This window comes from Chiloscyllium plagiosum, unplaced genomic scaffold (genome assembly GCF_037043375.1).
Source record: "Chiloscyllium plagiosum isolate Xiang-an unplaced genomic scaffold, Cpla_swu_hap1 HiC_scaffold_3, whole genome shotgun sequence".
NCBI classification, from domain to species: Eukaryota; Metazoa; Chordata; class Chondrichthyes; order Orectolobiformes; family Hemiscylliidae; genus Chiloscyllium; species Chiloscyllium plagiosum.
Genome location: NW_028270141.1, coordinates 29,409,657 through 29,437,463, shown reverse-complemented (window position 1 = coordinate 29,437,463; position 27,807 = coordinate 29,409,657). Strand labels below are relative to the sequence as shown.

The window sequence follows — 27,807 nt, the reverse complement described above, 5'->3', positions numbered from 1 at the left end:
AGACCATATCAGCAAGTCAGCTGCATGTAAAATCTGTCTCAATTGCAGAGTTAAAGTTGGGGCTGAATTTAGTGCAGACAGCAATTCCCCAGATAACATCTGGACAGCTGAGAATAATCCTGCCTCAGTGGTTTCCAGGACCCCCGACCTGCATCTATGGCATGAGGTAATTAATTGCTTCCCTGGGAGCAATTGCTAACTGCTCATACTTCATCTGGCCAGCAGCTGAAACTTCATCAGGCAGAACCAGGAACTACATCTGTCCAGCAGCCATAATAATGGACCAAACTATGGAACCACTTGCTTGGTATTGGGCTCCGTGGGGGCCAGTCAGATAAGCTCCAGCAAAGCTCTGGGGAGAGGTTAGAGAGGCCAGAGTGCGATGTTTCTACAGGGAACTTGCTAGCAGAGGGGTCATAATCAGGGAAATATCCTTTGGTACTCCTGTAAATATTAGATTCAACAGTATCATTAGACATAACTCTCTTAGATTTAGGAAGTAGTGTCAAACTGAGGTGACTGAAGGAGATGGAGGAAGAGGGATGAAAACAATATCTTGAAAAGAAAGATAACTGCTTTTACTGTACTTCTCAACTTTCCTGTAACAGCCAAACATGAAAGCACTATAGATTCTACTTGTTGGGCTAAATGGCCTATTTCCACATTGTAGGGATTCTGAGATAAAGGATCATACAAAACATACTCTGTTCTGAGGAAGGGTGACCAGACCTGAAATATTAACTTCCTATTTCTCTTCACAGATGATGCCTGACCTGCTGAATTTTTCCAGTAATTTCTGTTTTTGTTATACATTGTGCGTAGATTCAATTGGATGCTGAATCAAACAGACAATGCAAGAGAAAAGCTGCAACAATAACTTTAAATAATGTAACAAAACACCTCAGGTTGATCCTTAGGAGATTTAGAAAGCAGAATTTAGTATCAAGGCACAGAGTCATAGAGACTTACAGCACAGACTGTTGGACACACTGATCAAAAAAAAACTAACTATTCAATCCCATTTTCCATCACTTGGCCAATAGACCTATATGCCTTAGCATCAAAAGTACGCATCTAAATACTTCTTAAATGTTATGAGGGTTTCTGTCTTTATTACCCTTACAGGTAGTGAATTTCAGATGCCCATCACCCTCTGGGTGAAAAGCATTTCCCCATGGTGGCTTAGTGGCTATCACTGCTGCCTTATAGTGCCAGGGACTGGGGTTTGATTCCACTTTCGAGCGAATGTCTGTGTGGAGTTTGCACATTCTCTCAGTGTCTGTGTGGGTTTCCCCCGGGTGCTCAAGTTTTCTCCCACAACACAAAAATGTGCAGATTAGGTGCATTGGCCATGCTAAATTGCCCATTGTGTCCAGAGATGCGCATTTTAGGGGGATTAGCCATGGGAAATGCAGGATTACAGGGATAGGGTAGGGGGATGAGTCTGGGTGGGATGCACTTCGAAGGGTATGTGGTGGGCCAAATGACTTTCTTCTGCACTGCAGGGATTCGATGACTCTATGTAACCTCCTGTCTGCTACCTTAAATCTATGCCTCCTGGTCACTGATACATCCTTCAAGGGGGAAAAAAAAATTCTCCCTGTTTATCCTATCTATGCCTCTCATAATTTTGTACATTTCGTAATACATGAAAATTGGTGGAGTCATGAATAGCGAGGAAGGTCATCAAAGGATGTAGCAAGATTTAGATCAATTGGAAAGTTGGGCAGAGAAAAGGGCAGATGGAGTTTAATCCAGGCAAGTGTGAGGTGATTCATTTGGGAGGTCAAATGCAAAAGGAAGGTATACAGTAAATGGCCGGACATATTTTGAGCATTGATATATAGGAGATCTTGGGGTGCAAGTCCATTCCTTCTTTAAAGTGGAAACAAAAGTGGATAAGGTAGTAAAGAAGGTATATGGCATGCTAACATTTATCAATCTGAGCATTGAGTATAAAATGGCAAGACATGTTGCAGATGTATAAATCTTTAGTTAGGACAAATTTGAAATAATGTGTGCAGTCTGGTCTCCACAATGTAGAAAGGATGTGGAGGCTTTGGAGAAGCTTTATAAGAGGTTTAGCAGGATGTTACCTGGATTAGAGTATATTAGCTATAAGGAGAAGTTGGACAAACTTGTATTGTTATCAGTGTCAGAAGCTGAGGGACAATGTGATAGAAGTTTATAAAAATATGAGAGGCATGGATAGGACAGATGTTCAGAGTATCTTTTACCCCAGGGTTAACTAGGTGTGGTTGAGGTTCACAAGGAAGAGGTATTAGAAATCCTGCAGAGTGTGAAAATAGATAAGTGCCCTGGGCCGGATGGGATTTATCCTCGGATCCTCTGGGAAGCCAGGGAGGAGATTGCCAAGCCTTTGGCATTGATCTTTAAATCATCATTGTCTACATGAATAGTGCCAGAAGACTGGAGGATAGCAAATGTGGTTCCCCTGTTCAAGAAGAGGAGTAGAGACAACCCTGGTAATTATAGACCAGTGAGCCTTACTTCAGTTGTTGGTAAAGTGTTGAAAAAGGTTATAAGAGATAGGATTTATAATCATCTAGAAAATAATAATTTGATTAGGGATAGTCAGCATGGTTTTGTGAAGAGTAGGTCGTGCCTCACAAACCTTATTGAGTTCTATGAGAAGGTGACCAAACAGGTAGATGAGAGTAAACAGGTTGATGTGGTGTATATGGATTTCAGCAAGGCTTTCAATAAGGTTCCCCATAGTAGGCTATTGTACAATATGCGGAAGAATGGGATTGTGGGAGATATAGCAGTTTGGATCAGTAATTGGCTTGCTGAAAGGAGACAGAGGGTGATGGTTGATGGGAAATGTTCATCCTGGAGTCCAGTTACCAGTGGTGTACCGCAAGGGTCGGTGTTGGGTCCACTGCTGTTCGTCATTTTTATAAACGACCTGGATGAGGGCGTAGAAAGGGTGGGTTAGTAAATTTGCAGATGACTCTAAGGTCGGTGGAGTTGTGGATAGTGACGAAGGATGTTGTAGGATGCAGAGAGACATAGATAAGCTGCAGAGCAGGGCTGAGAGGTGGAAAATGGAGTTTAATGTGGACAAGTGTGAGGTGATTCACTTTGGTTGGAGTAACCGGAGTGTAAAGTACTGGGCTAATGGTAAAATTCTTGGAAGTGTAGTTGAGCAGAGAGATCTCGGTGTCCAGGGTTGTTAAGAAGGCATACAATGTTTTAGCTTTTATTAATAGAGGAATGGAGTTCTGGAACCATGGGGTTATGCTACAGCTGTCCAAAACTCTGGTGCGGCTGCACTTGGAGTATTGTGTACAGTTCTGGTCACCGCATTATAAGAAGGATGTGGAAGTTTTGGAAAGGGTGCAGAGGAGATTTACTAGGATGTTGCCTGGTATGGAGGGAAGGTCTTACGAGGAAAGGCTGAGGGACTTAAGGCTGTTTTCGTTGGAGAGAAGAAGGTTGAGCTGTGACTTAATAGAGACATATAAGATAATCAGAGGGTTAGATAGGGTGGACAGGGAGAGTCTTTTTCCAAGTATGGTGATGGTGAGCATGAGGGGGCATAGCTTTAAGTTGAGGGGTGATAGATACAGAACAGATGTCAGAGGTAGTTTCTTTACTCAGAGAGTAGTAAGGGTATGGAATGCTTTACCTGCAACAGTAGTAGATTCGCCAACTTTAAGTACATTTAAGTCATCATTGGACAAGCATATGGACGTACATAGAATAGTTAGGTTAGATGGGCTTCAGATTGGTATGACAGATCAGCACAACATCAAGGGCCTGTACTGCGCTATAATGTTCTATGTTCAATATCAAATATTAAGAGCATAGGTTTAAAGTGAAAGGAGGAAAGTTTAAAGGAGATGTGTGCAGCAAGTTTTTTTTAGGCAGAATGTTATAAGTGCTTGGAATGTAATGCCAAGGGAGGTGGTAGAAGTGTATACAATAGCAACATTTAAGAAGCATTTACTAAGGCACATGATCAGGCAAGGAATAGAGGGATATGAACCATGTGCAAGCACATGGGATTAGTTTAGAATGGCATCATTGTTGGCACAGACATGGTGGGCTGAAGGGCCTGTTCCTGTGCTGTACTGTTCTATGTTCTACCTCGATCATATCTCCTCCCAATCTCCTCTGCTCTAAGGAAAACAATATCAGTTTGCCTAACCTCTCTTCATAATTGAAACTCTGCAGCCCAGTCAACACTCTGGTATATTTCTTCTACACCCTCTCCATTGCAATCATATCTCTCCTACAATAAGGAAACATTAGAGCAGAAGGCCAAATGCTTGGTCAAAGAGATTGGTTTTAAGGAATGGAGGAAAATGAGATAGTGATTTGGAGATATTTAGGAGGAATTCCAAAGTTTAGAACATTAACACCTGAAGACATAGCCAACAACTATGTAATGATTGAAATCAGAGATGCTGAAGAGATCAATAGTAAAGAAATCCAGATTTCTCAGAAAACTAGCAAAATGAGAGGTCATTGAGGAACTTGAAAATAAACATAAAACATTTTAAAACCAAAACTTTGTGTAACCTGGAGTAAACATAGGTCAGCAAGCAATAAGGGTTGATGGCCCAAGAATCTATTACACCCTAAATATTTCTTATGCTCTTTTGCAATTGTGTTATACACAATTTAAAAAAAGGTAATGGCAATCAATAATAAATTCATACCTCATAGTTTAAAACAATGTCTGTTGCCTTTCGTATTGATTTCTCACAATTACATCTGAAATCTAATGAATGATCTGGACCTTCAATAATATTTATAAAGAGAAACATTTGCCATCAGCCTTCCCTTGTAAGTAATTTTAAGGGAATACTTGCAGTTATTATTTTGATAAGGTAATTAATAAGTATTTATACAAATCCATTTAGTGCTTATTCAACAACCTATGACTATCTGCATTTAGGAAAAGAGCATACAATGCTGAAATCATTGACTAGCATTTCGTGTCCAATAGTTTCAAAGTTAGAAGTATATGACAAACTGATTTGTTCTGCTACAGATAATGTTGACTCTCACTGGAAGAGGAGAGATTGATCTTTGGAAACTAACTCTGTTAAACATTAGTCAGCTATTTGCAATGGATGTTTAATCTTCTAGAACAATTACCTCATTGCAGGATATTGTTGACAAGCTTCCATCAGTTTAAACAGGTAACAACACCAAGTCAAAAATGACACATATTTTGACGAATGCTGATCACACATCACAAGACTCAAACTATGCACTCCATCATCATTGATTGAACCACCTACAGACTGGAAGGCAAATGTGGTGTTTAATAGTGAATTCCATATAAAGTGTTATTGATCATCTTTCTGTCATTGTTAGCTACAAATCATTGTTATTAATTTTTCATTAAAACACTTAGTAAAATTGAAGCTGCACAATTATTAACCACAGTCGATATAACTGACAAATTCTATTATAAAATCTCTTTTGGGAAAACATGTTTCATAATGTTAACACTTGAGATCTGAAACTGATTCTGGATTCAGAATTAACCTTTCATTTATTGTCAAATGCGATCAGAACAATTTGAATAATAATTTATTGGTTGATCTTTTAGCAAACTCTGACCCTATTTAATCAGCAGCAATGTTTTTTTCTTGATAATTTCTTTATACTTATTTTAATATGGGTGCAAGACTCAGTATCATGGTAATAATGGATTAATCATCTAGTATTGTATTTTACTGGTCTTCTCCAGCATTTCTTTGAGCATACATTTTGGTTCATATGGCACACTCTTCTGTTGCTTTTTTGTTAAATTAATATTTTCATACTTCAACTAGATTTCGATGATTGCTGAGCTGCTCATTTTACTGGAGTTTTTATCCAGTGGCTTGAAGTCAGGTTCTCTAAGTCACAAGTCACAACACCATCTAGATGGATATTTGTATATGTAGGAGTTAGATCATTCCTTTCAGCCACTCACTCAATGTACCAGTTCAGAAGTATTCATTTAGGTTAAACCATTAGTCTGTTCTAAATGCATGAAAATCTCATGATGACTCTCTGATACAATCAGAAATCAAATATTGTCTGATTGAAATTAAAATATTTGCTTCATTATTTCACAGCTTCTGCTCTAAAGTATAAGACATATAATCAACACATTTGTAAAAGCAATTACAAATCCAAGCACTTAATAGCAATGAATAACATAACTTCACGTATTTTCCTCACGTGAAGTTCACCATATGAACAAATTGTTCTGAATGACAATCATTACAAATAGTGAAAATGCATATCAAATGCCCTTGACAGAGTAATCTTTGTGCAATGAAAATTAACAGGTATTGACAATCTGCCTGGAGTCAACTGTAAAGAAAAAAAATGATCTTTTATGATACAGTAAATCCTCTATGTTTTTACATGTTGATAGTGCTTTTTTGCATTACAACAATAAATAAATCAATAAATAATTTTGAGACAACCTCTGTCTCACAAACATGTAAACAAAAGAACAGTTATACAAAATATAAATATTTAGATGTGTGACTTCTTGTAAACACAGTCTTTTACTCTATCAGAGAACCCTACTGCTTTTTTTGGATCTCCATAAATAAATGGGATTAATGTGGACTTTGTATGACTGCTTAAAACAAGTGAAAACAATTGACTGCTTTGTTTTTTACAATTCTCTGACATTTAGATCCATTGAGGTTCATAAAAATAAAATTAGGGAGCAATATAAGTGTGCTGCCAATTCACTATTGTAAAATATCAAAGTGTTTGTCAACAGATTAATAATATAGATAGTCCAAAACAAGGAAGAGCCTTTCCAAATGCAATAAATAAGATGGTTTCTACTGTACCTCATTGCTTTTAAATTTCAGTTTGTTTTAGAAATGTTTCTGCTTTACTGTCACCAGACTGATGAAATATTTAGGGAATAAAGATAAAACATTCAAATTCTGCTCAAAATTTAATGATCCATTGGAAACAGGAACACAGATTCTGAATGTAACCAATTCTGAAAGACACACTTAGGCATCTTTAAATCCTGCATTTTGAAAATTTCCTCAACTTTCAGGCTGAGTCGAACCTGTACTGCTTCATTGACTTCAAGTTTGAATCACTCTGACCAAAAAGGAGAGACCAATTTTTCCAGTTAGCTAATGATTTTTCTCCTTATGCTGTAATGTGTAAAGTATGTAGAGTTTGACAATAAATTGTGGACATAAAATACAAAAACAAATCCAAATCTTAAGTACCAAATATACCCCTTCAACCTAATCAAGGTGGTCCCTGTGAGAAAGTTAAGCAGTAAAATCCTGTGTCTAAAGTCTTTCAAATATATAAGAACTTAAGAAGTAAAGTGTTTACCATAAGGCCCCTCAAACCCAATCTACCATTCAATATAATCATGGCTGATCTTTTGCCTTAAATTTCACTTTTTGCCCTCCTCACACTTCAACAAAAATAATCTTAACATCAGTCTTAAATATAGCCAATAACAGAACATTCACAATCTGCCTCTGTGGACTCTGTGAATTCACAATCCTCTAAATGAAGAAGACTCCTCAAATTTCAGTCCTAACTCAGTGACCCCTAATTCTGAGAATGTGTCTCCAAGTTCTCAAGGAAATAGCCTTTCAGTTTTTACCCTGTCAAGTCACACAGCTTGTCAACATTCTCATTCTAAAGAATTAATCTAGTGGTCAATGCAAATTATAGGTTGTTTTGAGGACCTATACATAGCTGGAATGGATTGTAGCTGTACATTTACATTATAGAAAGGAGAACTGGCGCAAAAATAAATACATTATTAAAATGAGACACAGTGTACTAATTTGAGTTATTTCTTGCAAAAGGTGTAACTTAAACTGTGTACTAAGGAAATAACCTCCATTGATCTATTAATATATTTTTACATAATTACCACTATATTTCACATTCCTTGTAAAGTACTGAAACGAAGACAGAAATAGTTATTGCCATCACAAAGTCTGCCGAGGTTAGTGGCATCAAGTTATCTACAATTATATTAGGTATCATAAACTGCTAGGTTGTCTGTTGCATGGTGTTGTAAAAAGATATATTAAACAAAAAAAAAATAACCATTTTGTTAAAAATAATAGATTTTAGCTTAAAAATGGAGATACTTCAAAAGTTAATCATTGGTTGTGAAGAGCTTTCAGATGGTCTGAGAAAGTGAAAGGACTTGATAAATTCATTTTCCAACTTTTCCCTTCTCCTTCAATGTTTCAATCACTGAACAACAGTGAGGTCTGTCAGAATTACTGTAGGAACTACATAAGGAAAGTAGTTAATATGGAAAAGGCTGTTTAAAATATATTTTACTTCTACCAATAATTAATAAATACTGAATGGAATAAATTGCTCAAAATCACACTTCAGAAATAATAGATGTGTTTGAAATTCTCAGTGAATTTGACAATCGTTTTCAAAGTGAAATACAGGATATGTTGGAAATTTGAAAATAAGAACATATTAAAAAACTGGAAAAATTCAGCAGGTTAGGAAGCTGCGGAGAGAAACACTGTAAATATTTACGGTCAATGACTTCCCATGAGAATTGATGAAACATCAAATGTTAAGACTGTTTCTCTCCACAGAAAGTTCCTCTTACCTGTCTGACCACAGCCACAGTATCACAGCAACAGCTCATTTTCTTCCCTGCACCATTAACTTCAGAATTCTCCCAAGTCTATTTTGATTTCCTCCTCCTCTTCATTACACACATACTTTTTTTGGCAAAATCAAAAGCAGATTCTACATATATCCTGACAATACCTAACTACATCCTTCCAATGGTCTTGACCCCTCCAATTTCTCTGTGCTATCGGTTTAATTACATAAGAACAGGTCTTGCATGAATCACAATTTACCGCAGCCAAACATTGGGAAGAATGAAGCCACAAACTCTGTACTGTTGCTGATTACATTCCAATCTCCAACCACTGTCTCAGGCTGACCATTTATAATCTCAAAATCCTATCAGGTCTCAAACTGAGCTTCTGACCTCACATAACCTCCATCAGAAAGAACACCAACTTGCAATTCTAACATCACTTTCCCTATTCCTGACTTAACCTATCTTCTGTTAAAACCCTCATTTTGTCATCACTAAGTGCAATTATTCCATTGTTTACTGGGTCAACCAGCCCTCCATGAAATTCCTTCCTGACTTTGCCCTTTTCAATCTTGATAACTTCCTTCATCCCAAAGCCCACACAAACACTCCCTTGGATCTCCAAATTCTCTACCCCTCCAATATCCCTTTCTCTACTCAGGTTGTCAGCTATCTGAACTTTCCTCTCTAACTCACTCCACTTCCTTCTCCACCTTAAAGAGTTTTCTTAAAACCACACGCTGATCAGGTGTTTAGTCACCAAGGTAATATCTCTATATTACTGAACATTCTGTTTGCATTATGATATTAATACGATAACAGATAGAAGAAATGAACAGTCCATTTGTTGAGGACATGAACTCAACTTAGTGAATCTGAGAGAATGCCAAATGCAAACCTGAAATTTATAACTTATGCAATGGCTTGATGTGTTCTTGTAATGGTAGTGATTATATCCCCACCTCTGTGCCAGAAGATCCAGGTTCAAGTCTCGCCAAAATTAGATGTATTTATAACATGTCTGAATAGGTTAATTAAAAATATCTACAAAATGGCTTGTGACCCTTGAGTCTAGTTGGTCATTCAGATGACGATCTACTTCACCAAAGAGATATCAAGCTTTTATAAAGAATAAGTATTGGATTCTGCTTCATATGTGACCATCTGGTGAAATTACTTGTGGACTCTGGCTGTGTCATAATGGTTGCTCACTTTCAAGCTCAAATAGACAATAGAACCTTTGGCTTGATTTCCACAATGAATGTTTCAAGATCTTGGAGTGAAGAAACATTAGAAAGTATGTCACAATAAAACTCTTCATTTTAGAAAGCAAGTATTGAAATCCAAGAAATACACAAATGTGAAAAATTAATGAATAATTCATGTATTTTGAATAAGATGTTAACTTGAGACCCTGTTTGCCCTCTCAAGTTTACATTCTGGATCCCAACACACTCCTGATGAAGAGCTGAGGAGATTTCTTTCCTCTGTTCTGACCAATACTTATTCCCACAACCAACATCACTATAAAAAATGATGTTATCAAATATTCCATTTCTGTTTAAGAGGCCTTGTACACAATTTGGCTGCAGTGTTTCATACACCAAATCAGTGATTGCACTTCAAAAGAATTTCATTGGCTGGAACACACTTTGGCATGTGTTGAAATCTTGAAAGGTGTTATATAACTGGAAGCTTTCTCCTTTCCTTGAAGTAAAAATATTCTAGGTGATAACATAGGGAGTACATCTCTGCATCTACAATTCCAAAAGAAAACAACATTTTAATGCTCTGAAATTATTTGAGTTTATTCCTTGTACATTCTTTATTATTCAGAATGGAATGGGACAAATATGAGAAAGGGAGATATGAATGACAATCAAGAAAGCGCAGGGGAGTGGGACTAATTGAGTAGATCTTTTGAAGAAGTACAAAGGTACAATGGGTAGAATGGCATTCTTCGCTGTTGTTTCTTTCCATGATTTAGTGAAAAATGTGTTGAGAAATAGAGCCTTGTTTGAGACAATCTGCATAAAATAGAGAAGGTGGCATCTCTCTCCTAATCTAAGGCTCGACAATATGTATGTCGCTGCACACAGAGCAGTAACATATAATTTGTTTTAAAATACAAGTCAGTATTTTTGCACCCTAGCTGTGAGTTAGAAATAAAGTGTCAGATACAATTCTTGATCATTACTACCTAGATAAATCAGATATCATTTTTTTTGAGATTCAAAATCCGTCTCTTGATGAACCAAAGAATCTAAGACTATTATACCATCCGGCTCAACTGCTGAGTGTGAACAAGCATCACCACCATCTTGCCTATTGTTTAACCCTGTTTATATTTTCTAACTAGCAGATTTCTAAAGTGGCTGTGAAGTGCAAAGTTCAAGACCAAGTGGGAAAAAAAGGAAGTCAAAACAACAAGACAAAACAACAAGAATCACAACAATCTAACCAATATAATCACCAGGTCAGTTTGAAACAGGAGTTAAACGAACTTAAGTTAAAGTCAGTTACCATATTAGCTGGCAGTAACTCATAATTAAACAGTGGTCATTTTGCTCAAAAGGGATACACCTGAATGATGGACTAGACATAAAATGCAAAATAGAAACAGAAGCAATAAGCTTCCAGACATAGATGACAGAGAAAGGTGATGAACGGAAATGAAATAGAATGAATAAAGGTGATGAATAGAAGCTGAAAATCACCATCAGTGAAACACAGTCCCATTTCCAACTTCCTTAAATAATTATACTTTAAATCAGTCACTCAAGGGAATTAATACAATGATCTATTTAATTCCTGCTAACTGGTAATAAATTAAGACTTTTACAACAACAACCTGCATTAATATTGAGCATTTAACAAAGATAAAGCATTTCTAACATATTTGTAAAATATCTGGTGGATCTTAACCCAAAGAAGAAGATGTAAGATAAAAGCAGAAAATGCTGGAATTTTTCAGCAGTTCTGGCAATAACTGTGGAGACAGAAACAATTAACATCTTAGATCAATTTTTTTTTTCTGTTGTGAAGGCATTAGATCTGAAGGCACAAAATGTAGCAAAGTTAAAGGGAATGGGCCTTGCAGGGCCCTGTTGCTGTCTTGACAACAAAACTGAAAACTTGTGCTTCAAAACTAGCCCATAGCCAAACATGTCCCATACAGCAACAGAAGAAGGTATCTACCCGCTAATGTGAAAGTTGTCCTGAAATGTCCTGCAAAATCAGAATAACCCCAATAAAGCCAATTGCACCTCATCATTCTATTCTCAGTAATCAACAAATGATGGATTGTATCAATAACATAAACATTGATGTTTAATTTGGGCACTGACAGGGCTACTCAACTCCAAACCTCACTGTAACCTTAGTCCAAATATGGAAAAAGCAGTTGAACTTAAGAGGTAAGGTCAGAGTCACTTCTGTTGACAACACAACACAATTTAGCAATCATTTAACAAAACTGAATTCAGTGGAAATCAATGGGACAAATCTCCACTGACTGGAGTCATACCTTGCTCAAAGGAAGATTGGTTGCAGACCATAATCTCAACGTCAGGATATCACTCAGGAGTTCCTCAAGAATAGTGTCCTAGGCTCAACTATCTTCTTCTGCTTCATTACTGACACTCCCTCCAATTTTTGACTTGGCAAAACTGAGGATATTTGCTGATGAGTTCACCTTATTTATTAATATACAAAACATTTTCAATAGTGAAATAATGTATATCTACACTCAGCAAGACCTGGACAATATTTAGGCTGGGACTGATAAGTGGCAATCAACATGTGCATCACAAAATTAACAACAATGATAATCTCGAACATGAGAAAATCTAATCATCTCCTTCTGGCACTCAACAACATTACCATTGCTGAATCACTCACTATAAACATCCTGAGGCTTAAGATTGACCGGAAACCTAACTGGATTAACCATATAAATGCTGTAGCTAAAAGACCAGGTCAGAATCTGGGAATATTGCAGGGAGTAACTCATTTCCTGAACCAACAAAATGCTTTCACCTAAGGCACAAGTCAGGAGTATGATCAAATATTCTTTATGTGCTTGCTGGCTTGAGTACAACTTCAGCAACACTCAGCAAACTTGAACACGATCCAGGACAAAGTAGCCCTTCACCCAATGTTTTAAACATTCACTCCCTCCGCAGATGGCGCACAATGACATTAGTGTGCCTATTGTCTAAAGATACATGACAGTAACTTAACAAGCCTTCTTTAACAAGACCTTTTGAAGCAGCACCTCTACCACCTAGAAATACATAGGCAGCAGATGCATGTGAACAGCACCACCTACAAGCTCCTCACCAAGCTACACATCATCCTGACTTGGAAATATATCAGTTTTCCTTCAACATTGCTGTGTAAAAATTCTGTAATTTCCTTCTTAACAGCATAATTCATGACCTGCAGCAGTTGAAGAAAGTGGCTTGCTAAAATTTTACCAGGAGAAAGTGAGGACTGCAGATGCTGGAGATCAGAGCTGAAAATGTGTTGCTGGAAAAGCGCAGAAGGTCAGGCAGCATCCAAGGAACAGGAGAATTGACGTTTCGGGCATATGCCCTTCTTCAGGAATGAGGAAGGTGTGTCCAGCAGGCTAAGATAAAAGGTAGGGACGAGGGACTTGGGGGAGGGGCGTTGGAAGTGCGATAGGTGGAAGGAGGTCAAGGTGAGGGTGGTAGGCCGGAGTGGGGTGGGGGCGGAGAGGTCAGGAAGAAGATTGCAGGTTAGGAAGGCGGTGCTGAGTTCGAGGGATTTGACTGAGACAAGGTGGGGGGAGGGGAAATGAGGAAACTGGAGAAATCTGAGTTCATCCCTTGTGGTTGGAGGGTTCCTAGGTGGAAGATGAGGTGCTCTTCCTCCAACCGTCGTGTTGCTATGGTCTGGCAATGGAGGAGTCCAAGGACCTGCATGATGGAGTGGGGGGGGGGAGTTGAAGTGTTGAGCCACGGGGTGGTTGGGTTGGTTGGTCCGGGTGTCCCAGAGGTGTTCTCTGAAACGTTCCACAAGTAGGTGGCCTGTCTCCCCAATATAGAGGAGGCCACATCAGGTGCAGCGGATGCAATAAATGATGTGTGTGGAGGTGCAGGTGAATTTGTGGTGGATATGCAAGTAAGGGGGTCTTGGAGGGAAGTAAGGGGGGAGGTGTGGGCACAGGTTTTGCATTTCTTGCGGTTGCAGGGGAAGGTGCCGGGAGTGGAGGTTGGATTGGTGGGGGGTGTGGACCTGACGAGGGAGTCACGGAGGGAGTGGTCTTTTCGGAACGCTGATAGGGGAGGGGAGGGAAATTTATCCCTGGTGGTGTGGTCCATTTGGAGGTGGCAGAAATGACGGCGGATGATATGCTGAACATGGAGATTGGTGGGGTGGTAGGTGAGGACCAGTGGGGTTCTGTCCTGGTGGCGGTTGGAGGGATGGGGCTCAAGGGCGGAGGAGCGGGAATTGGAGGAGATGCGATGGAGGGCATCATCGACCATGTCTGAGGGGAAATTGCGGTCTTTGAAGAAGGAGGCCATCTGGGTTGTACGGTATTGGAACTGGTCCTCCTGGGTGCAGAAGCGGCTGAGACGAAGGAATTGGGAATATGGGATAGCATTTTTACAGGGGGCAGGGTGGGAGGAGGTATAGTCTAGGTAGCTGTGGGAGTCGGTCGGTTTATAGTAACAACCCAACCACCCCGTGGCTCAACACTTCAACTTCCCCTCCCACTCCACCAAGGACATGCAGGTCCTTGGACTCCTCCATCGCCAGACCATAGCAACACGACGGTTGGAGGAAGAGTGCCTCATCTTCCGCCTAGGAAGGGATGAACCACAAGGGATGAACTCAGATTTCTCCAGCTTCCTCATTTCCCCTCCCCCCACCTTGTCTCAGTCAAATCCCTCAAACTCAGCACCGCCTTCCTAACCTGCAATCTTCTTCCTGACCTCTCCGGCCTATCACCCTCACCTTGAACCTCCTTCCACCTATCGCATTTCCAACGCCCCTCCCCCAAGTCCCTCCTCCCTACCTTTTATCTTAGCCTGCTGGACACACTTTCCTCATTCCTGAACAAAGGCATATGCCCGAAATGTCGATTCTCCTGTTCCTTGGATGCTTCCTGACCTGCTGCGCTTTTCCAGCAACACATTTTCAGCTCTAAAATTTTACCAGGCCAATTAAAAATAAGCAACAACTGCTGGCCTTGTCCACCATGTTCACATCCCATGAAATCAGGAACAAAGGAAGCAGCTTTCTGAAAACTGCATCAACATTCCTCAAACAGTTGGTCAACTTTGGTTCAAAGCCAGATTGCCACAGCTATATTGGCAGATAGGTAGACTGAGCAATCTCTTTGTTGCTGTTCCTAATTTGCTTTATTATTGATATTGCTTTTGATCAAACCCAAAGAATTTGCAGTTGCAAGTGACTACCAATAGCAGGTGGCAAGATTCACACAGTATTTAATTCTAGCAGGTTTACTGAATTCCACAACGTTGTGCTAATGAGCAGCATAAACCGAAGGAGCACATAAACTTGTTGACAGCAACTATTTTATGCAATCATATGTAGGGCTATGTTGATCAGGAACTCAGCATCAGTATTACAAAATGCCAGAATTGAGAGCCACAAAAGATAAAACTGAATGCTCTAAAGGCTTACCTTGATATATATCTTTAGCATCAATATTTTCCATCTACAAAACGTTCTCCTATCGAAAACAAGAGACCTTATGTCCCAGTTTGCAAAATGCATTACCCAGCAAGAAGCTAAACTGTAGTAATTATGCTAGTCACAGGTTTGATCCTTACAATGTGTTATGTTAGTTGATAATAACCTGCGAAGTAGTGGTAGCAATCGAGGAAAAATATCTTTGGTTTCCACTACTAATTGTTATCTGCCAACACCACCCCCTTGTCCTCTCCTTCTCCTTAACCCCAATGAAAAGATAGATTGTGGACATTAGTTAGGATTTTGCTTGGCTCTTAAAGTGTTCTACACACCAATAAGATGCTTATACTCCTGTGTATACTCACTGACAAATGACAAACATTTGGGGAAGCTACTCAGGAAAGCTCAGCACCACTGATTCCATATACCGTTATGCACTCCCAGGAGCGAGGGAGCAGTTTGCTGACAAATTTGCACACACAAGCTCCTACATACAGCAGCTTGCATTTAAAATGACAAAAGATAAAAGGAATAAAAATAACTCATTAGATTGACAATATATCTTGGCATGTGACCCACTGTTTCGCGACATTTTTTAAAGCTAAAAACATTCTCATGTGTACGTCATAAGCTTCATTTATGAGACATTGACAAAAATGATATAAAATTCCAAAGGTATAATAGCCATAACACCTATTAATCATAAAATATAAAAAGGCCAAACAATAAATTCATTCAAAAGAAATATATTAAGAACAAGAACAGCATGCAGTTGAACAGCATAAACCATCTACATTATGATCCAACTAATAACACCACAAAAGAGGCTTACACTGAGTTGAAATCTTAATCTGACATCAGATTTATGAACATTAGGTTTTCAGATTGTCTGCATATTCAACAGAAGGAAAAAAATACATCAAATTGGATATTTCAAGCCGTACTTTTGATTCCTCAGTCAGGTTAACATGTGACAGGATATAAGTAATGCCATGCTCTGTACAAGTATGGAGCATGACTCATGAAATCAATGCTCAAGCAAAGTGAAAATGAAAAATGTTAAAGGTCTGTGATTATTTTAAAACTGGCAGCTTTGACAGCACTCTGACATCAGGCATTAACTCCTTCATTAGATGTCACTTAAAAGCTGAAGGACGTTAAAGAGCTGCTATGGTCATTTTCTGACTGCCTATCAACATTTCTGTGCTTAAAACATGTTTAGATTCAATGGATAATTGAAAACTAAGTAAATTGAAACATATTGAACCTGATTTGTGAAAAATCCTTTGGAATAGTCACAAAATTTAAACAACATATAGGCAGAAATATAAAGTTCTCAGTGGCAACATACGGGTCGGAAATGTGATGTTCACTAATAATTGCAGTTTTATTACCATTCAAAATGCCTCAGATATTATAGCAGATTATGCCTGCATGCAGCAAGACACTGACAATAATCAAGCTTTGACTGATAAGTTCCAAGTAACATTCATGCCTCACAAATGCCAATCAATGGCCATCTCCAAAAATACCATCACCCATGGATGTTTGATTGAATAACTATTGCTGAGCTACTCTCATTCAGCATTGTGGAAGCTACAATTGGCCAAACACTTAACCAAAAACATACTGCAGCCACGAGAACAGATCAGAGACTGAGAATTTGGTGGCTAGTAATTCACCAGCTGACTGCTTTATGATGACTTCCACATTCTACAAAATACAAGTCAGCAATGTGAGCAAACACTCTGCATATACCTAGTTAAGTGCACTTCCAATAAAGTTCAAGAAGCTCAATGACATAGAGGTCAATGCAGCCTGCTTTACACATATTCTTTCTTCTTTTGGCTTCTTCTATTTTAAATGGGGTCACCAGAACACTGGAGATCACCCTTCTCCCAATCACCCATTCCTCTTCTAATTCAACTGTGGTTAAGTCTCACACCATCACCATCTTTCCACTTTAACATGTCCTCCATTTCTTCATCTTTCTTACAGTCTCAACTGCACCACTCACCTCACCATATTTCTTCTGACTTTTTGCTACAGATGATAATATCATTTTAATCTTTTTTTTGTTACTTGCTTTGATGCTCCCATAATCTTTACTGAACCCTGATGTACTGATTCCTCACATCATCCATTCTCATCACTCTGGATCTTTTATCTTTGCATACTCCTACCTCCCAGCACTTTTATTGAGTTTTTCAAATACCCAATCATGTTCTCTTCCTTACAGCTCACCGTCAAATGCAAAGGACGCTGACCATGGCACTTCTAGTCTCACTTGCACAGTTAGTGACAATCAGGAGGAGAATGGGATTCAACACTGGTATAATCCAACTTTGACTTTGAAACTCTCACTGACCCCAACTTGCTTTTTACTCGTCTGTCACTCCTGATCAGGAAGCCAACCACCAGATTAAACATTCACTCCCTTCACAATTGGCACACAGCAGCAGCAAAGTGTACCGTCTGCAAGACAGACTGCAAAAACTCGCCAAAGTTTGCTTGAAAGCACCACCAAGGTTTGACCGCTATTGACAAGAAACAGAAATATGGGAACACCATCAGCTAATTTCTCTTCCACATTACACATTATTTTTACTTGGAACAATGTTGCTGTTCCTATATGGTTACTGGATAAAAATCCATGAACTCCCTCTAACAGCACTGTAGTGTAACTATAACAAATGACCTCCAGCAGTTCACCACCTTTAAAAGAACAATTCAAGATGAGCAAGGAGTGCTGGCCTTGTCAACAATGCTCACATCCCAAAAACAAACAAAAAAACCCCAAATTGTTGGTCATCTTAGAAAATCTTCAAATACCTCTTATATTCAGCTATACTATGGAACTTAACTATGGAACTGAAGAGAACAGGTGGTATCAGATTAGCTTTCAGTTTCTTCCCTGCACTTTTATTTCTGGTGACCACCAAGAATCGATCCTTGGCCCCTTCTGATTTCTCATCGACATGCTGCCACTTTGCAACACATCAGTTTCCATGTGTACACTGAAGACACCCAGCTATCTCGCAAGCACCATTCTTGACAACTTACTTGTTGCTGAACTGAATGTTACACTTGGAAATAATTTTACACCAGGTTATAGGTTTATTTGGAGACACCAGCTTTCTAAACACTGCTTCTTCATCAGGTGATGAAGAAGCAGCGCTTCGAAAGATAGTGCTTCCAAATAAACCTGTTGGACGATATCCTGGTGTTGGGTGTTTTTACCTTGCTTTTTAACTTTGTCCACCCCAGTTCAACATCGGCTCCTCACATCATGACTTGGAGAAAAGTAAGACAATGGTGAAACATGATTCTTGATTTAAGATGGTGTGAAATTTGCATTATGTTTTGGTTATCATACACGCTGTAAAATTAGGGAACGCAAGCACACAATAAGTAATCACCGATTGCAAGTCAAACCCATTAGTATTGCCCTGTCATACATTTATATATCCAAAACAAAGACCTCTACTGCTGAGAAGAAGTAGATTAATGTTTATACCCCCAAAAATGGATGATTAAGTTACACCCAATGTATGGCAGCAAATAAACTTCGTGCTGCCAGATAATTATGATATCTGTCTACAGCCAACATGAACTACACTGTTTATTGGCCATAAACATCAGCAGGGGCCCAAGAGCTTATGTTGGTGACAAGCTAGCTGCATCTCTTACATGGGAGCTGCACTGTGGCTGAAATATATCCTGGCTGTCATTGTGCAAGTAAATCTGACTTGGGAAAGTGTGTGTGGGATCATGGGAAAAATGGGCAAACATAGGTTTTTGGACAATGTGATTATAAGATGTAGGAGCTGAAGTAGGCCATTCAACCCTTTAAGTCTGCTCCGCCAATCAATGAGATCATGGTTCAACTGATAATTCTCAGCACCACTTTCCTGCCTTTTCTCCATAACTGCTTGATTCTCAGTTGTGTATCTAAGATTACAGCCGCCGGTCCCAGAGTCTCCCATAAGGAAAGACAATGTCTCTGCATTTACCCTGACAAGTCCCTTAAGAATCTTCAGTATACACTGTATTTCAATAAGGTCATCTCTCATTTTTCTAAACTCCAATGAATATAAGCCCAACCTACTCAACCTCTTCTCATACAACAGTCTCTTTATAGCCAGGATCAGCCTTGTGGACAGTAATAGCCTCAGAATGTTGTCCCAGTGACCCGAAAGGAACGTTGGAAGATGTTTGATGACCAGATAACCAGATAACCTCAGCAACGTCCCCGGGGGCCTTGACTATTACTCAATTCACTACACACACATCAGTCATCCGTCAAATCTCTATCAATTCTCTCTTGCAGGTCAAAGCGGTGAAGAATGAGTGCAGTAGGAAGTTAGAGTGGATTGGGGAAGCACATCTGCTTATTCTGACCACCTAGTCAAGATGGTGTAACCATTAAAGGGAGATGTATTGCCAAAGCTGTGGTCATATGCAGGGCTAAAACTATTGAAGATGATGGCATTCTCATAATTAATCCACCTTGTTACATCTCACTTGCCATTGATTCTACAATCTCTTTTGATTTACAAGCTGCAGATGGTTGTTATGTTCTCCTCTCACAAACCTTGTACCTGTTTCATTTCAAATTATTAAAATCTGTAATCATTCCAAGCATGGAGGAAGATCAGGAAAGATAAGAAACAATGTCACTTGTTTTTCAGACTTGGAGCCACTGCAAGAGGTGCAGATAGTGATATATCAGGCAAAAAATAGGGCTGAAAAAAAGTACAGCACATAAGGCAGCTAGTGTTGGTAGGAAAGCCACACAATAACTCATTCAGATGAGGGTTTGGCTGGGTAAATTACAGAGGATGATGGATGTGCGCATAACTATGCTGAGTGTATTTGGAAGCCTGCCAGAAAGCCTGCCTTAACTGTAAAGGAATATGGAGGAATTCAGCACCAAATTGACAAAAGCCTTTCCACAGAGGCTGTATGAAGGATGGAAAAGATGGTCACCTGCACTGACACAGTTTCAATGACAGAACAAACTACAGACACCATGGAAGCTCAGGTTACTGCCATCATCGTTCTACTGTTGATGCTGTTGACATGTTTACCAGTAGATTGCTTAGATTACCAAGGCGCTGCTCTGAGAGAATAGCAGTGGCTCCATGGAGAAGGAACCTGCTGCCTTCTCTCGGGAATGCAACACAGCTCCAAACCCTGTCTTTCTGCTGTGCTCTTGCTGTTTCCTGTCAGCCAGCCGAGAGTGACACCATCCATGCCAAGTTGCACAATCTAAAGTCAAGACTTAAAGGACCGTTATCTGATCAGGAATATCCTGTAATGCCAGCTGCACTCTCTTGAACTGAAAGTTAGCAGCCTTCCACTAGCCATGCTCTGATCATTAGGGCCATAACTCAAAAGAGCACTTGGACAGGCATGGACTGACTGAACATTAAGTTGATGCACTAATTTAGTTATTTTTACATGCAATATGACATGATTGGGTGTGGGACTTGCATTTTGTGGTAGCATTTTAATTTTCAAATGTAATAACCAGTGACAGAGAAAAGGTAAAAAGTGTAGGAGTGTTGGTGAATTGGGAATTGGGCATTCATATTTTGAAATAATCCTCTGTGACTGTGACAGGTGCCTTCTCCACCTTTCATAGTCAGGTCTACAGTATTTGGCATGCCTGACCACATCCTCCTCCTGCAATGTTTCTCCATTGCCATCTAGCTGGCTGGGTCTACTTTCATCTAATTCTAATCTTGTCTACCTAACCATATCCAGCATATCATTGTAATTGTTTTGATTCAATGTTCCTGCACTGTTACCTCTGATATCCACAAGAATCAATCTTTGTTCCTCTCTGATTTCTCATTGATATGCTGACCCTTGGCTACACACTACTTCACACTTGTACTCTGACGACACCCAGCTTTATCTCACAACTATCAATCTTGATGCTCCTACTTGTTGCTGAGTTATCAGGCTGCTTCTCCAACATCCAGTGATTATATCTACATTGCAAGGTCTGTAACTGTTTAAGATATGAGCTCATTACTACCTTTTCCATGACAGTAAAGCTGGCCTAGCCATTGGTGCCCAAATCCATTAACAGAAAAATACTGGAGCAGAGGTTTCCTACATTTAAATACATAGAAAGCAGAAATTTCTGTTTTCAGTTCCAGCTTCAAATTCTGTTCCCTACTTATTGACTCAGTCCTTTTCCTTGGAAACAATCTGAGATTAAACTAACCTGTTCACGACCTTATCATACTCAATCCTAAAATAAACTACTGAACATGTACTTATACCATCACTGAGACGATCTATGTACACTTCTTAAAATCAGCCAACTCTACCCTTGTCTTAGCTCATGTGCTGCTGAAATCGTCATTCTTGTCTTTGTTACATCCAAATATAAATTATTCAAAGTACACCAGGCTGATTTGCCACGTTCCACTCTCCATAACCTTAAGGCCATCCAAAATTCAGCTGCTGTATCTCAAATCACACTTGATGCTGTCCATTTGTCCCAGTTGTGCTTGACAACTGATATTGGCTTGATTTTGAAATTCCTATCCATGTTATCAAATCTCTTCATGGCTTAGCCTGATGTTGTCTCTGCAGTCTTCCCTCACAACTGAATCATCTCCTTAAAGTTTTCTGCCTGCCTACCTCATTTTCTTCTTTCAAGGGACTGCTGGAAAATCTCTCTCTGTGACCAAAGTTTTGGGTTATCTGATCTAATACCTCCTTATTTGGCACAGTTGTCCTGTTTGATAATGCTTGTGTGAAGTACCTTGGGGGACTTGATTACATTTAAAGGTGCTATGCAAATATAAATGGTGCCATTGCCATTTCTGGTCACACTCTCAAATTATTTCTTTATGCTGTGCCCAGATAAAAAGGGTCTGGCTAGGTTGCAGCCAATTTTCCTCTCCTTCCACATTTTTCTTCTGGCAGATTGCCTTTCTCTGCATTGCCTTTGCCCTTTCTGCCAGTGAGGCTCAATGTCAAGAGGAAGCCCAGTTAATCGCCTATCTGTGGTAACATCTGATTTGTACAAAAGCCTAGAAGTCAGCAGAAAAGTACCTCATCACCTCTGAGATACAACCTGCAAACTTAAAACTTTAGTTGTCTATAGAAAGCATTCAAAACATAGGAAGATTTGCAGAAACAGTAAAAAAAAACCCCATAAACCAGTAGTGGTTTGTAAGTGGTTGATAGTCCTTCATTCTGGGTCCTTACTGCTGCTTAATGTCAAGTCCAGCTGTGCAAGGTTAAAAGGTGGTAAACACTGATATCCCAAAATGGCAGTGCCACCATAAAATCAGCATTGCATACTGAATAATGTTTAGATTTGCCTGCTCTGAATGCTGCCTTCAAATGTCTGCAGCATATCCATGACACCTTCATCAATGTGGAATAAGCATCCTTCCTAGCAGAATCAGGCAAATGTTACACAGATACTGTTTTGGACTTTTATTTGGATCTCATTGTGTCCAGAAAATGGGTACCACTGAACCCAATTCCATCCCCATTGTACTTTTGTACATTCTTTCATAAGAATGTCTGTTATTCATGTTTAACTGAATACGAACAATAGCAAATCAAGGACACATCTGCAATGTGCCAAAATGAAAACAAGGAAAAACAGTAAATCTCACTTCAATTACCTCGGTCTTTTAAAGTAAGCTTTCTTACAATGATTTTCAATATTTGTTTCTAGACTGATTCACTCATTCAGCCCTATAAATTGTATTACTTAAAGATGTTTCTCAATTTTGGCAGGAAATGCAAAAATACTCTGCTGTAGTGTCACTAACTTCTTTTAACAATTCTATTGTGTATGGCACTTGCACACTTCATTTACAAAAATGCTTGCCATTTTCTAAAATAATTTCCCAGGTCTGCCTAGGCATTGTATATCAATATAATAGGAATCCTTGGAAGGTTTACTTAAGGTTGAAGAAGCAAGGATCAGACAAGATTCTAGAGGGTTATAAGGCTTGCCAGGAAGGAACTGAAGAATGGACTTAGGAGAGCGAGAAGGGGGCATGAAAAAGTTTTAGCGGGTAGGATTAAGGAAAACCCTAAGGCATTCTATACTTATGTTAGGAACAAGAGGATGGCCAGAATGATTTGGGATAGTGAAGAGAACTTGCACCTGGAGTCGGAAGAGGTAGGGGAGGAACATAAATGATACTTTGCTTCAATATTCACTACTGAGAGGAACCTTGATGTTTCTGAGGACAGGGTGAAACAGACTGATGTGCTTTAATAGGTTGATGTTAAGAAGGAGGATGTGCTGAAAATTTTGAAAATCTTAAAGATAGATATATCCCCTGGGCCAGATGGGATACACCCTAGGTTGCTACAGGAAGCAAGGGAAGAGATTGCTGAGCCTTTGGTGATGATCTTTGCATCCTCACTATCCACTGGAGTAGTGCGAGATGATTGGAGGATGGCAAATGTTCAAGAAAGGGAATAGAAATAATCCTGGGAATTAGAAACCAGTGAACCTCACATCTGTGGTAGGTAAAGTATTGGAGAGGATTCTGAGAGATAGGATTTATGATTAATTGGAAAATCTTGTTAAAAATCACACAACACCAAGTTATAGTCCAACAGGTTTATTTGGAGGCATTAGCTTTCAAAGCACTGCTTCTTCATCAGGTGGTTCTGGAACAGAATCATACAACACAGAATTTATAGTAACAGGATTGCAGTGTCATGGAATGTAAAATTAAACAAATTTCATTCCGTGACACTGCAATCCTGTTGCTATAAATTCTATGTTGTATGATGCTGCTCCCTAGCCACCTGATGAAGAAGCAGCACTTCGAAAGCTCGTGCCTCCAAATAAACCTGTTAGAATATAACCCCTGGTGTTGTTTAATTTTCAACTTTGTCCACCCCAATCCAACACTGGCACCTCCAAATCTTGGAAAACCATAGTTTGACTAAAGATAGTCAGCATGGCTTTGTGAAGGGCAGGTCATGCCTCACAAATCTTATTGAATTCTTTGAAGATGTGACAAAACACAGATGTGGAAACAGGCCCTTCGGCCCAACAAGTCCACACCGACCCGCCGAAGCGCAACCCACCCATACCCCTACATTTACCCCTTTAACCTAACACTACGGGCAATTTAGCATTGCCAATTCACCTGACCCTGCACATCTTTGTGACTGTGGGAGGAAACCGGAGCACCCGGAGGAAACCCACGCAGACACGGGGAGAATGTACAAACTCCACACAGTAAGTCGCCTGAGTCGGGAGTTGAACCCGGGTCTCTGGCGCTGTGAGGCAGCAGTGCTAACCACTGTGCCACCGTGCCACTCATTGATGAATGTAGAGTAGCCGACATGGTTTACATGGATTTTAGCAAAGTGTTTAATAAGGATCTCCATGGCAGGCTCATTCAGAAAGTAAGTAGGCATGGGGAAACCTGGCTATCAGGATATATATTTGGCTGGCCCAAAGAAGACAGAAGATGGTGACAGATAGGAAGCATTTAGCTGGAGCATGGTGACCAGTGATGTTCTGCAGGGATCAGTAGAGGGACCACTTCCCTTTGTGATTTTTATAAACGACTTGGATGAGGATATGGAAAGGTGCGTTAGTAAGTTTGCTGATGACACAAAGGTTGGAGGAGTGGTAGATAGTGTGGAAGCCAGTTGTAGGCTGCAATGGGACATTGACAGGATGCAGAACTGGGCTGATAAGTGGCAGATGGAGTTCAACCTGGAAAAATGTGAAGTGATTCACACTGGAAGATCAAATTTGAATGTAGAATACAGGATTAAAGGCAGGAATCTTGGCAGTATGGCGGAACAGTGGGATCTTGGGTTCCATGTCCATATATCCCTCAAAGTTGCCACCCACGTTGATAAGGTTGTTAAGAAGGTGCATGGTGCTATGGCTTTCATTAACAAGGGGATTGAGTTTAAGAGCCATGAGATTATGCTGCAGCTCTATAGAGCTTTGGTTAGACCACACTTGGAATACTGTGTTCAGTTCTGTCACCTCGTCATAGGCAAGATGTGGAAGCTTTAGAGACGGTGTAGAGGAGATTTACCAGGATGCTGCCTGGACTGGAGGGCATGTCTTATGAAGGCAGGTTGTGGCAGCTCGGACATTTCTCATTGGAATGAAGAAGGATGAGAGGTGATGTTAGAGATGTACAAGATGATGAGAGGAATAGATAGAATAGATGGCCAGAGACTTATTCCCAGGGTAGAAATGGCTATCACAAGGGGTCATAATTTTAAGATTATTGGAGGAAGGGTTAGGGGAGATGTCAGAGATCGGTTCTTTACACAGAGTGGTGGGTGCATACAATGCACTGCCAGCAGTGGTAGTAGAGTCAGATACATGAGGGACATTTAAGCGACTCTTGGATAAGCACATGGAAGATAGTACAATGAAGGGTATGTAGGTGAGTCTGATCTTGGAGTAAGATAAAAGGTCAGCACAACAGCGAGGACTGAAGGGTCTGCATTGTGTTGTGCTGTTCTCTGTTTAAAATAAAGAGGAAATTATGGAATATGGACATTTCCTGTGCCTGAAAGTTTAAACTTCAATACTGCCATGGCAAAAATCCAGAGTCAAATCAATTTATGGCATTGTTTTCAGAACTTAAATAACCAATATTTGTTTTCCTAACTTTGTAAAATTCAACATTTGCGCACTAATCATTTTTGTTTCAATCAGTTATGGGCACATTGACATATATGCACTACAATACCCATCAGAGAACAGAAAAATAACCTGCAGCAAATGAACAGTGGTAGGAATGCCATGAATTGTCGTGAAATTCAGAGTGTATGTTGCCAACCTAGTTACCACTCTAGAATATTAGTTTAAATATTGGTTGTACAGTGCAGTCAAACCAGGATCCCAACTCTCCATACCTACTTCACTGCAAACAAACTGCTCTGGGGAGAACTGGGGCAGATAATTATATTGTTATATAACAGTCATTTATAATTGTCAGCACCTGAAGCTGAATTGATGGCAGAAAAAAAGTGTACTGAATTCAGATATATCAGATACGCATTCAATCTTTCCATCTAAATGATACATTAACATTTTCAACAGATACATTATATCATTATTTTACAAAGGTAAAATTATTTTTAACAGGGGTGTAATTTATTGAAGAGAGACAAATTGCTTTTGCAGTACGAAAGAAATGCAAATGAAGCAATGTGATAAAGATCAGTAGGATAAAATCAGAGTTTAATGCCTCTTTGTAAATGTGATCACTGAGTCTCATCAGTATCCATTTTGTATATTTACATATTTACTGGAATGTACTGTATCTGCAATTCAGAGACAGGCATTCAGAATAAGTAAAATCTGGGATTCCGTAGAAAATGTTTCAGAAGTAAAAGCACCCAGTGATGTTGGAATTAGCAAAGCATTGATGATCACTGTGATTACTATAAAGTGCATCTGGAACAAATTGTTTTGGCTAAAACTGCGGCAATGAAAGAGAATAACATGACAGGAGTGGATATCCTGAGCTCTTACACCAAACTAGACACCAGAACGGCATTCCATCTGAACGAGACTTGTTTTATTTTCTAATATTTATCAGCAATTAATAGCTTCTTCATCTGACACAAAATGCATTTTTGCTTTCATTTACATGAGAAATAATATAGGATATCAGACGGCTGGGAGCCATGGATTAATTCCTGAAGAAGGGCCTGTGCCCGAAACGTCGAATCTCCTGTTCCCTGGATGCTGCCTGACCTGCTGTGCTGTTCCAGCAATAAAGTTTCAACCATGGATTAATTGCCTTAACATATATATTTTAAAAGTCTAAGATCTAAAATGTTAAGGTGCATTGATTGATGACAGTAACTTGCTTTGCAAATTGACATTTTGCATTTCCACACATTAAATGAGAAGGGTCTTAGCTAAAGCAGTCACTTATTGTTTTCATGCTTATCTTTAATTTTCCAAGACAAAAGCCTCAATAACTAATTAGAATCTCAAAGAGGACAGAGAGAGGATTTCTGAATTGCAAACTCAAAAATACAGGATCCCCATGACCTTGTGAAATGCACTGCAGAATGTCCTTTATGTTTTCTCAGCAGGTTACCTGCAGGATAGAGCTTGATTGACAGTCTAGCTGCCTGCCTATCAGGCAGAGACGCAATGGGAAAGCAGTCACCAATTAAGTGTTAAGTATCAGAACTAGCAGGAAGAGTTGTAGATTGTGGGGGGGGGGGGCGATTGGTGTTCAAAGTCACAGATAAGGGGAGGACAGAGTAAGCAATAAGGAATTGATGGGGGACGATCAATCCGGAGATCCAGGGTGAACTGCTTGTTCAGCTTGGGAAAAACATTACTGCTCCTTTTGGCTTAAAAGCTCCTCCTTCTATCTTCCTGAGTACTAGGAAATCTGGCAATTGTGGTAAAAACAATGACTGCAGATGCTGGAAACCAGATTCTGGATTAGTGGTGCTGGAAGAGCACAGCAGTTCAGGCAGCATCCAAG

The 27,807-nt window shown here is 39.5% G+C and overlaps 1 protein-coding gene across 5 annotated transcripts in view; it reads right to left on the bottom strand.

Annotated features, from left to right (window-relative positions):
* Positions 1 to 27,807, bottom strand: part of dlgap2a (discs, large (Drosophila) homolog-associated protein 2a) — a 974,428-nt gene that overhangs the window by 458,647 nt on the left and 487,974 nt on the right. The window contains exon 1 of one of the 5 annotated variants that reach the window (XM_043679007.2): positions 16,140 to 16,219. The exons of the other annotated variants lie outside the window; for them this stretch is intronic. The gene's annotated coding sequence lies outside the window, so the exon portion shown is untranslated. Of the gene's footprint in view, positions 1 to 16,139; positions 16,220 to 27,807 lie in introns of those variants that run through there. 5 annotated transcript variants of the gene reach the window in all.